This window comes from Aegilops tauschii, chromosome 7 (assembly GCF_002575655.3).
Source record: "Aegilops tauschii subsp. strangulata cultivar AL8/78 chromosome 7, Aet v6.0, whole genome shotgun sequence".
Taxonomy (NCBI): domain Eukaryota; kingdom Viridiplantae; phylum Streptophyta; class Magnoliopsida; order Poales; family Poaceae; genus Aegilops; species Aegilops tauschii.
In genome coordinates this window covers 400370694-400384981 of record NC_053041.3, presented here as the reverse complement: position 1 = coordinate 400384981, position 14288 = coordinate 400370694, and positions in this window count along the sequence as shown.

The window sequence follows — 14288 nt, the reverse complement described above, 5'->3', positions numbered from 1 at the left end:
TTTTCTTCAAGATTCCTCAATTGTGTGGATTTCCAATCTATACAACTCTGGAACCTAAGTCAAAAAACGCTTAGTGAAATTCCTCAAGACACATCTGGTCAAATTCCTCAAACTTGTTCTTTTTGCAAAAACTTTTGAGAACGTATATGACCTCTCCAAATTCTTCGCACCTATACTCTGCTCACAGGTACACATGTCCGCTGCTGAATCACTAGGTTCTCATCAACTTAACTCATTTGCAGCGTTCCTCAAAGAAAAGTTACATACCTCATCAGAGAACTCAATTGTTCAGAATCCTCAACTGAAGAAAATGGCTGACGGAAAGAAACCTCAGAAGGGAGGAAAGAAGTTGGAAGTCAACAATGCTTTTGAGATTCCTGATGACATCTATGCAGGGTATTGCACTCCTCCTCATGAAACGAAGAATGAGCACAAAGTGCGCATTCATAGAATAGAGAGGAGATGGGCCAGAGAATGGAGGGAGTACAGATATGTGACTCCCAAGTATATAAAGAAATTTGCAGTACACCCTCCATGCCCAAGACCTCCATTGGCACCAGGCCAAGTTGCTAATCCCTCTAGCATCAGAAGAGGTGAGGATTTCCCCAAGGAATGGGCCAAGCGTCAAGCTAAACTAGCCAAAATGGCAAAAGAGGCAGTGAAGAAATTCAATGAAGATTCTGCTGCTGCCACTGCTGAGGCCTCTCCTAGCAAGCCTACGAAGGCTATGGCCAAGAAGCCCGCTCACAAGCCCAATGCTTCTACTTCAATGCCCTCATGGCCAAGCACCTCAGCAATGCCCTCACGACCCAGTTCTGCAAAGCCCTCACAGCAAATCCCTCATGCTGCTCCAGCTCCTCCGGCAAAGTCCTCAGCACCTTTGCATCTCACCTCGTGTCAAAGGACCACAGGAAAATCAATTGCCTTAGGAGCCTCTGCAAGTTCTTCAGCTCCTCCGCATTCCTCAACAGGCCCAACTCTGCTCAAGACCAAGGCCACCGCTGGACGAGGCTCTAGACCAAGTCCTCACAAGAAGCAGGTTGCCTTTCAAGTACCGTCCGATGAAGACGAAGCTGATGATGAGGAACTTGCCAAAATCATCAGAGGTAGACAGCAGAGGGCCGCTAGAGCGAAAGGAAGTGAAGTTCCTCTCTTACTGGATCCAAAGTTGATCCTTGAGTACATTGATCTTTGGCACAAGGACCCCAACACACCTGTGCCTGACTTCAAGCTGACTCCTGGCCAAAGTCACATGCTGACCGCCTTCATTGGCGAAGAAAAATGGAAATTTGAGAAGGCCAGACAGCTGAAGAAAGCTCAGTACAAAAAGGAGCGCTTGCTGAAGAAGAATGTTGTCAAAATGACAACTGATGAACTTGTAGCTGTGCAATCTGAGATCAGTAATCTCAGTGATGAATTTGATCGCTACTATGCTGACTCGCTTGGAGCCAAAGTCAGATTTGTGAAGTTAACTGAAAAATTCACTTCAAGAGCTGAATCTCTTCAGGCTGAAGCATCTGCTCAGCCGACTGAAGAACATGCCAGCACCACTGATGAAAATCAGGTTGCTGATGAAACTGCTAGTATCAGGACCGATGACTCTATTCTAGCCGTTGATGAAACCGCCAGGGCAACCACTAGTGCTGCGCCTGAAGAACAATCCAGGCCAGCTGAGCCATCAACCGCTGAGCCTGAAGAAACTGAACCAACCAGGCCAACTGCATCAGTTGAGCCCGAGGTAAAGGTACCAATTTCCTCTGCTCCTCCTGCACCAACACCAAATCCAGTTCTTCCTTCTGCATCAGAAGCGAAGAAAACCAAAGCTACAGAACGAGCAGCGGTGAAGAAGAGGAAAGCATCTACTTCATCTCAGTCTTCAGCACCAAAGAAGATGAAGACATTGACAAGCTCATTTGAGAATCCAATTGATGCTATTCCTGTCTCAAGCATGCCATCAAAGGAACTCGTTCCCTTTGGTGAAGATTATGAGATCCCAAGTGGATCTGATGAAAACGTTCCTTCTGCTGCTTCTTCAAAGCAGTTGGACGAACAAATTGAAGTGGATGACATCCCTTCAACTCCAGTTGTTTCATCGCCAGTGCCTCAGTTCATAGCTGAAGAGGCAGGCGTTGAAGAATTAAGTGAAGAAGATGAAGACGTGGACATTGGGAGCACCACGCCTGTGATCAATGATGACTTTTGGGAAAGTCAGCACCCCAACTCTCCTTTGTTCACGCCACTGCAACAAATCCCTCAGTCCCCAGTGCACACTGAAGTTCTAATGGGCTCTGACAAACCTCGCACCACTCCGTCCGCTCCTGAAGAAATTCTAGCCACTAGTGCTGATGAAAATGCTGCTGAAGAAATGAAGACCCATGCTACAACTGAAGCTGAAACTGAAATTCCTCAGCATGTGGTTCCTGAGAATGTGATTCCTGAGGCTGTGATGCCTTTGACTGATACTCCTCGGCCCAAGCTGAAGAATCCCTTCTCTAAGAAGCAAACCTTCAAGGCTGATGACTTCTTCCACGATCATGTGTTCTTCACAGATTACAACCCATATGACTCTGCTCGTCTTAGAGGGAAGCATTTCTGGACTGCCAGCCAAGCAAACTTCTATTCTTCACTGCTTTTTGATAAGGACAAAGTCTTCGACCATGAGCATATTCCTCACATGGACATGGAATCACTGTCTTGCTTCACGCCAGTCCTTAGTGTTCTTCACGATGCTGGACTGCTCAACTTCTGCACAAATATATGTGATTGGAATGAAGAACTAATTCTTCAGTTCTATGCAATGCTGCACATCACAGGAAATGCTAAAGATGTGAACTCTTGGGTGTTGGATTGGATGACAGAGAAACACTCACTTCAAAGCACCGGCCTCTGAATTGCTTCATGCCCTGCCTGTCAGTCCTCCCCTTGAAGGTGCACATTGTATATATCATGAACCTGAACTCACTGGCCACTATATGCAAGTGCTGATGAAGCCGCTGAAGCCCGGTCAAGCCCCAAGGACCAAATTCCTCGTGAAGGAATTGTTGTATGTGCCATGGATTGTCTATCGCATCTTGACCAAGACTTTGAGTCCAATCAAGGGCCACGACTCTAATGAAGAAGAGGTCGTTGGTATCATGAAGAATCTGCTATTCAACATCATTCATGGCGTTCCTGTCAACTACCATGATTTTTTCATGAGGACTCTGGCCAATGTTGCATTGTCTCCTTTTGAATTGAAGCCTTACGCTCCCTGGATTATGAGATTCCTCATATCAAGGTCTTCAATCAATTACAAGGCTGATACACTTAACCATGGCAGCTACTTGCCCCCCATTCAAGTCCTCAAGTGGACATTTTCCTCGGCTGATGTAAAGGGCAAGGCCACTGCTGTTATTGATGAAAGCATTCGTCCATTGGATGGTCAGTTCTACAAAGCTGCATCTTACTCCACCAATGATGACTCTGCCACTCATGACTCTGCCGCCAATGCCTCAAAGCAAAATCCTCAAGGCACAACTCCAAGGGTGATGACTGATCGTGAGCTCCTCCTCAGTCTTCACCAGAAGGTCGATCGCAACCACAAATGGGTTAAGCATCAGTTTGGCTCTATTCTTCACAACATGACTGCTACACACAATGCAGTGAAGAAGAACCACTTCTACCTCCATGAAGTATTCAATCGCTCCTGGGCTGTTCTGTCTCATCTTTATGGTGAAGAAGATCTGAAGCAAATGGGTTTCAAGCAGGACTTTGACTGGTCTCAACCACCAGCGAAGAAATTGAAGAAAGTCAAAGTTCCTTCCTTGGTGGCCAGCTCATATTCTTCATCGTGCGACACTGATGAGCATGAAGATTTGGACGACACTGCGGCAGGCCCTACTTCAACAACCGACCCCAACAACGCTGGCGCTCCTCCATCAACATGATGATATTCTTCAGGGGTGTTAGTCCTCACTTTTCATCCCTTTTGGTCATTCGATGACAAAGGGGAAGAAATTTGAGTTAGTCTTCAAGCGGGTCTCTATATATGGGCGTTTTTTGCTAAGTTACAACTCTCGTTCTTTTGAAGACTTTATTGGATCGAGTTGTAAACTTAAACCCGATGGTGGTCTGATACTTTTGCTATGTTCTTCTGCATGCTATTACCTCATATATGTTAATGCACGCATGCTGAATTACATCAGTTACCATATTTCATCATGCATTTCAAATTCTTCATATCATATGTTAAATGCGTGTATGAATTACAAGATATAGGGGGAGATCTCCATGATTCTACTCTTCAAATGTGCATTGCTTCAAAAGCAAATTCCTCACTATGCACATCTTCAGGGGGAGTCCTTCTATATCTTACAATCAAATTCCTCAATATCAGTATTTACACTTCATATGTTTATCCCCGTTGAAAACTTAACCTATATTGTCATCAATCACCAAAAAGGGAGAGATTGTAAGTGCATCTAGTGCCCCTGAGTGATTTTGGTGTATTGAAGACTTATAGGTTAAGGGAGTAATGCGTTTGTGAGTGTACACAGGTCTATAAGTCTATGAGGAGTTTGATATTTACAGAGAAAGTCGACCCCTAAAACTGAATATCTTCGACTGAAGACTTTGGATTTCTGAAGACTTTCAAAGTGAAGAAATTGGTGTGACCATGAAGACTTGATATTCATGCGAGGAACATGAAGCGTGAAGACTTTTGTTTTCGTAGTTTCATTTTCTCTTTCTTGAGTCATAGGAAACACCGTACTGTTAAAGGGGGTCGAGGAAAAACTAACAAAATCCTACACCTACCAATCCTTTCGAGTGAAGCCATTGGAAATCTCATGCAGTTCAGTCAATTTCTTCAGTGACAGAGATGAAGTTCTTCTGGTCTCTGACGAATTTGTTCTGACTGAGGAGTTAGGAATTCGCCAGTGCGGATTACCTACAAGTGAGGATCACGATAGCCCTGAGGAATTTGATAGTCAAATTTCTGACCATTGCTGTGCTATGCGCCAGCTGTCGCAAAATATCTACTCATCTAACGGTCATATCATTGAAGGGCATTTATGTCTTATCATGTCGGGCTACTCCCTAGGCTATAAATAGCCGCCCCCTACAACCACTAGCTGGTTGGCGGCTCCGAGAGAAACTGACACTTGTCATTGAGAGCATCCCATCCTCCGAGGACTTTGAGCGAAACTCATCAAGTGAGGAAAACCCAAACCCAAACACCTTCAAACCCAAAGTGATTGAGCATCACTAAAGAGATTGATCCTGTGTGGATCCGACGCTTGTTACCTTTGAAGACTGTGCATCTTCCAGACGGTTAGGCGTCATGGTCTAGAGAATCCAAGAGGAAATAGTGGATCGCCGAGTGACCGAGTTTGTGAAGGTTTGGAAGTCACCTGAAGACTTACCACGAGTGATTGGGCGAGGTCTGTGCGACCTTAGCTCAAGGAGAATACGGTGAGGACTGTGTGTCCTCAGGTTTAAATACCTAGCCGCTCCAACCAGACGTACAACTGTCACACATTTGGAACTGGTCTACCAAATCATTGTCTTCACCGAGCTAACTGGTTCTATTTCCTAAACCCTTCCATTTCCTCATTACTGTGTTGTGTGCTTGTTCATATCTGTTTGAAGACTTTGACTGAAGACTTTCTCAATTTCCTCAGTTCAATTTCTCCAGTCTGTTTGTCTTCATCCTATTTTATCTTGTGCTTATGCTTTCTGTACTCTATGTCTGCTTTCATTTCATCATGATGTCCATGTTTATGTTATGTCATGTATGCATCTGAGTACTTATTCACTGCAAGTAGTTCTTCGCTTAGGAGTTTCCTCACCCTGAAATTCCTCAGTGAAGAATTCATAGAAATCGCCTATTCACCCCCCTCTAGTCGACTTAACGCACTTTCATCAACGCAAACACCAAATAACATTTATTTACGTTCAACACTAATCCCGAAGGTAGAGGGAGTGTGCGATGGTGATCGTATCAACCTTGGAATCATTTCCAACACACATCGTCACCTCGCCTTTAACTAGTCTTTGTTTATACTGCAACTCCTGTTTCGAGTTACTAATCATAGCAACTGAACCAGTATCAAATACTCAGGGGCTACTACGAATACTAGTAAGGTACACATCAATAACATGTATATCAAATATACCTTTCACTTTGCCATCCTTCTTATCCGCCAAGTATTTGGGGTAGTTCCGCTTCTAGTGACCATTCCCTTTGCAGTAGAAGCACTCGGTTTCATGCTTAGGTCCAGCTTTGGGTTTCTTCACGGGAGTGGCAACTTGCTTGCCATTCTTCTTGACGTTCCCTCGCCCTTTTTCTTGAACTAGTGGTCTTGCTAACCATCAACACTTGATGCTCTTTTCTTGATTTCTACCTTCGCCGATTTCAGCATCACGAAGAGCTTGGGAATCATTTTTTCATCCCTTGCATATTATAGTTCATCACGAAGTTCTAGTAGCTTGGTGATAGTGACTAGAGAACTCTGCCAATCACTATCTTATCTGGAAGATTAACTCCCACTTGATTCAAGCGATTGTAGTACCCAGATGTTCTGAGTACATGCTCACTGGCTGAGCTATTCTCCTCCATCTTGTAGGCAAAGTCAGAGGTACCATACCTCTTGACACGGGCATGAATCTGAAATACCAATTTTCAGCTCTTGGAACATCTCATATGCTCAGTGGCGTTCAAAACGTTTTTGAAGTCCCGGTTCTAAGCCGTAAAGCATGGCGCAGTAAACTATCAAGTAGTCATCATATCGAGCTTACAAAACGTTCATAAAGTCCGCATATGCTCCTGCAACAGGTTCGTCACCTAGCGGTGCATCAAGGACATAATTCTTCTGTGCAGCAATGAGGATAATCCTCAGATCACGGACCCAGTCCGCATCATTTCTACTATCATCTTTCAACTTAGTTTTCTCTAGGAACATATCAAAAAAAATATGGGAGCTATATCGCGAGCTATTGATCTACAACATAGATATGCAAATACTATCAGGACTAAGTTCATGATAAATTAAGTTCAATTAATCAAATTACTTAATAACTCCCACTTAGATGGACATCCCTCAAGTCATCTAAATGATACGTGATCCAAATCAACTAAACCATGTCCGATCATCACGTGAGATGGAGTAGTCATCAATGGTGAACATCTCTATGTTGATCATATCTACTATATGATTCACGTTCGACCTTTCGGTCTCCAGTGTTCCGAGGTCATGTATGTACATGCTAGGCTCGTCAAGTTTAACCTGAGTATTCCGCGTGAGCAAAACTGTCTTGCACCCGTTTGTATGTGAATGTAGAATCTATCACACCCGATCATCACGTGGTGTCTCAACACGACGAACTGTCGCAATGGTCCATACCCAGGGAGAATACTTATACCTTGAAATTTAGTTAAGGGGTCATCTTATAATGCTACTGATACGTCTCCAACGTATCTATAATTTTTGATTGTTCCATGCTATTATATTATCTGTTTTGGATGTTTAATGGGCTTTAATATGCTCTTTTATATTATTTTTGGGACTAACCTATTAGCCGAAGGCGCAATGCAAATTGCTGTTTTTTTTGCCTATTTCAGTGTTTCATAGAAAAGGAATATCAAACTGAGTCCAAATGGAACGAAACCTTGTCGAGGATCTTTATTGGAACAAACGCAACCCAGGAGACTTGGAGTGGAAGTCAAGGAAGCAACGAGGCAGCCACGAGGTAGGAGGGCACGCCCAGGGGGGTAGGCGCGCCCCCACCCTCGTGGGCCCCTCGTAGCTCCAATGACCTACTTCTTTCGCCTATATATACTCTTATACCCCAAAAACATTGAGGGGAGCCATGAAACCATTTTTCCACCACCGCAACGTTCTGTACCTGTGAGATCCCATCTTGGGCCTTTTCCAGCGATCTGCCGAAGGGGGATTCGATCACGAAGGGCTTCTACATCAACACCATAGCCTCTCCGATGCTGTGTGAGTAGTTTACCACAGACCTACGGGTCCATAGTTATTAGCTAGATGGATTCTTCTCTCTCTTTCAATCTCAATACAAAGTTCTCCTCGATCTTCTTGGAGATCTATTCGATGTAATTCTTTTTGCGGTGTGTTTGTCGAGATCCGATAAATTGTGGGTTTATGATCAAGATTATCTATGAACAATATTTGATTCTTCTCTGAATTCTTATATGCATGATTTGATATCTTTGCAAGTCTCTTCCAATTATCGGTTTAGTTTGGCCTACTAGATTGATCTTTCTTGCAATGGGAGAAGTGCTTAGCTTTGGGTTCAATCTTGCGGTGTCCTTTCCCAGTGACAGCAGGGGCAGCAAGGCACATATTTTATTGTTGCCATCGAGGATAACAAGATGGGGTTTTCATCATATTGCTTGAGTTTATCCCGCTACATCATGTCATCTTACTTAATGCGTTACTCTATTCTTATGAACTTAATACTCTAGATGCAGGCACGAGTCGGTCGATGTGTGGAGTAATAGTAGTAGATGCAGAATCGTTTCGATCCACTTGACACGGACGTGATGCCTATGTTCATGATCATTGCCTTAGATATCGTCATAACTTTGCGCTTTCCTATCAATTGCTCGGCAGTAATTTGTCACCCACCGTAATATTCTCTATCTTGAGAGAAGCCTCTAGTGAAACCTATGGCCCCAGGGTCTACTTTCCATCATATAAGTTTCTGATCTACAATTTTAGTTTCCTATTTACTTTCTTTGCAATCTTTTACTTTCCGTTCCATAAACCAAAAATATTACTTTACCGTTTATCCATCTATATCAGATCTCACTTTGCAAATAACCATGAAGGGATTGACAACCCCTTTATCACGTTGGGTGCAAGTTGGTGTTTGTTTGTGCAGGTATTCGATGGCTTGTGCGTTGTCTCCTACTGGATTGATACCTTGGTTCTCAAAACTGAGGGAAATACTTACTCTACTTTGCTACATCACCCTTTAATTCCTCTTCAAGAGAAAAACCGGTGCAAGCTCAAGAGGTAGCAATGACCCAAATCTTAGCCTCCTCCTTGATAAGCTTTAGGATGTAGCATGATAGCATTGATTTCTTTCGGAAGACACGAGCATTTCGCTCATTCGAGAGCGTCCAGTAGACAAGCATGATTAGGGAGGCTATCGTCTTTCGGTTTGCAATGTTGGGGGTTGTCATTCTTGTCCACCAAGATTTGATGCTTCTCTCACCCGCCCACATAGATAAATTCAGGAGAGTCCAAACCAAACCAATCCTTGGGAATTCTCCACACCACTCATGGTGAAGCAACACCCGGAAAAAATATGCATGGACGTCTCATTGGCCCTCTTGTTGAGGGGTCAAAGTGCACATTTTTCTCATTCTCTCCTAGCCAGGCGATTGTGTAAGGGCATATTTATCCCTTAGTAGTTTTGGTGATTGATGACAATGCTTTTGCGGACTAATCGTGTGCATTGAGCATTTCAGATATATCATGTCTAGGCACAAGACGATTTGGTGCCCCTCGAAGCCTATTGAAGATGGCGTTTCTCTACATTTCGTTTTGGTGCATTTGAGTCGTAGGAAAGCCGTACTATTAAGAGGGGGTCCGCTTTGGAAAGGTTTGGGTGGAATCATCACGTACACGTTTGTTCCTTTTTGCACCACCTTTCCTTTGGCTCTTTGGAGCATCCTCCGTTTCTCCGTGTCTCTGCAAAATGAAGGACTCCTAGTGTTGTTGTACTGGGGCATGCGGTAGTACTGCCCTTCGGAGCGGTAGTACCGCAGGCCCTTGCGGTAGTACCGGCCATGGGCGCGGTAGTACCGCAGGTCCTCACGGTAGTACCACTCCATGGGCGCGGTAGTACCGTGGTCTCAGGCCAGGCACATCAGCACGAGCGGAAGTAGGGGCGGATGTAATCTTTTACATCCGCGCCCTACGCGGTAGTAACGCTCCAGGATTGCGGTAGTACTGTGTCAGATTTTGCACAGATCCAAACTCACAGAAGTAGCCACGGATGTATTTTTATATGTCCGTGCCTTCCCAGCCTAGACTAACCCTGCCTTGCGGTAGTACCGCAAGGGGGAGCGGTAGTACCGCGCCAACGGTTCTACCGCTCTCTGCTTCAACGCAACAGGGCTAGTCTAGCTCCTGCCGCGCCAGCGGTAGTACCGCAGGCCCTTGCGGTAGTACCGCTTGTGTGGTGCGGTAGTACCGCTCGTCGCAGGCTTAGTTAGTGGATAACGGTTGGATTTGTTCTATCACTATAAAAGGGGAGTCTTCTTCTCCGAGTTGACCACCTCTTCCATCCCCAAGCTCCATTATTGTTCTAAGCTCCATTTTCGCCCGATTTCTCTCCCTAGCCAATCAAACTTGTTGATTTTCTAGGGATTGGTTGAGGAGGCCCCGCTACAATTCCACCAAGAGAAATTTGATTCCCCCCACTAATCCTTTGCGGATCTTGTTACTCTTGGGTGTTTGAGCACCCTAAATGGTTGAGGTCACCGCGGAGCCATATTCCATTGTGGTGAAGCTTCGTGGTGTCGTTGAGAGCATCCAATTAAGTTGTGAAGATTGCCCCAACCTTGTTTGTAAAGGTTCGGTCGCCGCCTCCAAGGGCACCAATAGTGGAATCACGGCATCTCGCATTGTGTGAGGGCGTGAGGAGAATACGGTGGCCCTAGTGGCTTCTTGGGGAGCATTGTGCCTCCACACCGCTCCAACGGAGACGTACTTCCTCTCAATGGGAAGGAACTTCGGTAACACATCCTCGTCTTCACCGGCTCCACTCTTGGTTATCTCGTCCCTTTATTCGTGCAAGCTTACCTTGTGTTACATTCCTTGCTTGCTTGTGTACTTGTTGTTGTTGCATCATATAGGTTGCTCACCTAGTTGCATATCTAGACAACCTACTTTGATGCAAAGTTTAAATTGGTAAAGAAAAGCTAAAAATTGTTAGTTGCCTATCCACCCCCCTTCTAGTCAACTATATCGATCATTTCAATTGGTATCAGAGCCTCGTCTCTTTTTTAAGGACTTTTCCGTCCGAAAAGTATGGTTGACACTGTAGACGGTGAGGAGGAGCACCCCGGTGTGATTCTGTCCTTGTCTACGGCCGATGGGGGAACCTCGGTCTCACGTGAGGAGTTCAGTGTGGCTTTGGACACATTGAAAACCTCCATGACGGCCGAAGTCAAAGGCATGCTTAAGAACTTTCTTGATGGTCTCAAATTATCCACCGCACCGTTGGAAGTGGTCGATCCCACTAACAAGGTGACGGATGCTAACTCCGACAAGGGGGAAGCTACTAGTGAGAAAGTTCCTTTCTCTAGTGGTAGAAATGGTAGTGGCATCTTTGCCCATGTGGAACCTCCTCTTACTTATGGAGGACCGATTCCCTCCACTCATTTAAATCATGTCGGCTCTCCTCCTAAGATTTTGAAAAATGAGGATTTAGACGCTTGAATATATCGCTTTAAACGTCATCTAAATCATGTTAATACTAATCTTTGGAGAATCATTGAGCAAGGCTTCTATCCGCATGACCCAAGCAACTTCACTCCTAGAGAAGCCGCGGATCATCAATTCAACGAGAATGCTCTCTTCATCATCCAAGATGCAATTAAACCCGAAGATATTGCACATCTCCGACCTTTCGCCGTGGCCAAGGAAGCATGGCACCTTGTTGTCTCCCTTTACAAGGGAAGCGCAAGCATTCAACGCTCCAACTATGAAGTGGTGCAATATGAAGCTGATGAGTTCGCAATGAATGAAGATGAAGAACCTCGTGAGCTTTACCGGAGGTTAACCACTCTCGCGGTCTCACTCCGAGATCATGGGAGCAAGGATACGGATGACAATTGGATCAAGCGCAAGTTCCTCAAGGCCATGATGCCTTACCACAAGGCCATGTCCTCCGTCATCCGTCAAAGGCCGAACTTCCACACCTTGTCCTCAAGTGAAGTGTTGGATGAGTTTGTGGCAATGAGGATCTTGGAAAAGACCGCCGACAATGCAGTGTTGCGTTCTCAAAGAGCTAAGAAGCCCAACCTTGCTCTGAAGGCCAAGGTTAGTGTGGAAGAAGAGGAGAGCAATCCCGAAGATACAAAATATGCTTATCATGAGCACATGGCTCTCGCTTCAAGGCAATTTTGGAGCAAGAAGAACACAAGGCCCAACTTCAACAAGAACAACACAAGTGGCGCGAAGGGCAAGCAACGAGTGAGGACTTGCTATAATTGTGGCAATGTGAGCCACTTTGTTGCGGAGTGCCCATATGAGAAGAGGGAAGACATGGTGGCAAGCTCATCCGAAAAGACAAGGCCAAGTCCTTCCCCAACAAGAGCAACTTCACCAAGAAGACTCCTCGCAAGGGGTTGGTGGCACAAGAAGAGTACAATGAGGATGATGATGATGATGAAGACGGCGAGTCGGTTGCCATGGCCTCCGTTGCCATTGCGACAACTCCACGGGTGTCACTCTTCGACTCACCCAATGAGAACATCACCACCAAGTGCCTCATGGCTAAAGCCACCAACAAGGTAACCCCCAACATCAAAACTACCATCATTACTAATCCTTCTTTGACGTATTGCATTGATGAAAATGAGGGGTCTAATGAGGAGGAAACTAAATTTGAGTCTTTTATGAGTAAGCTCAAGGGTAAATCCAAGAAGCACTTTGTTGCTCTCTTGGAACAACTTGGTGAAACCAATGACATGATCGAGGCTCACGAAGAAACCATCTCTAAGATGGAGGGGCATAGTCGTGACTATGTTGATGAGATATCGGATCTCTCGAATGCGCTTGAGGAAGAGCGCGGTCACCGTTTGGCTCTTGAGGGGTCACACAACGATGACCATGCTAAATTGAAGAAAGATCTTGATCATGCTCTTGTTATATCTCGTGTGCTAAATTCCGAGAAGGCCAAACTTGGGGTTGATCTTGCTAGACTCAAGGAGGAGTTTGATATACTTGACAAGGCTCACAAGACCTTGAAGGGTACTCATGCTAGTCTTGAAGAGTCTCATGATCAACTCCAAGTGAAGCTAACCAAGGAGAAAGCCACTTTTCCTCATATAGTTTTAATTGATAATGCAAATGCTACTAACCCGTGTTGTGAGCATGTGCATCTTGTTGAGGAGAATGCAAAGTTGAAGGAGCAACTTGAGAAAGGCCTTGTGTTGTGCATACAAGGTGAGAAGAACCTCAACGATCTTTTGAGCAATCAAAAGGAAGTTGTGGCCAAGGAGGGAATTGGGTTCGCACCCAAGTCCAAGAACAAGAAGAAGAATGACAAGGCCAAACAACCTCCTCCTCTCAAGCAAACCTTTGTGAAAGAGGGAGAGGGTGCTTCTAAGGAGAAAAAGAACAATGTGAAGGGTGGTAGTGTCAAGAAGGGCAATGCCACCCCTTCCAACAAAGCTGGCGACTTTAACCCTTCCTATGTGTTATGCCGTGCTAGTGATGGGCATGTTTATGCTAAATTTTTGGTTCACCTTATGAGTACATTGAATGGTCTATTTGGGTTCCTAAGACCCTTGTCACTAACTGAAGGAAATATGCCCTAGAGGCAATAATAAAGTTATTATTTCCTTATTTCATGATAAATGTTTATTATTCATGCTAGAATTGTATTAACCGGAAACTTGATACATGTGTGAATACATAGACAAACAGAGTGTCACTAGTATGCCTCTACTTGACTAGCTCGTTGAATCAAAGATGGTTAAGTTTCCTAGCCATAGACATGAGTTGTCATTTGATTAACGGGATCACATCATTAGAGAATGATGTGATTGACTTTACCCATTCCGTTAGCTTAGCATATGATCGTTTAGTATATTGCTATTGCTTTCTTCATGACTTATACATGTTCCTATGACTATGAGATTATGCAACTCCCGATTACCGGAGGAACACTTTGTGTGCTACCAAACGTCACAACATAACTGGGTGATTATAAAGGTGCTCTATAGGTGTCTCCAATGGTACTTGTTGAGTTGGCATAAATCGAGATTAGGATTTTTCACTCCGATTGTCGGAGAAGTATCTCTGGGCTTGTCACTCCGATTGTCGGAGAGGTATCTCTGGGCCCTCTCGGTAATGCACATCACTATAAGCCTTGCAAGCAATGTGACTAATGAGTTAGTTGCGGGATGATGCATTACGGAACGAGTAAAGAGACTTGCCGGTAACGAGATTGAGCTAGGTATTGAGATACCGACGATCGAATCTCGGGCAAGTAACATACCGATGACAAAGGGAACAACGTATGCTGTTATGCGGTTTGACCGA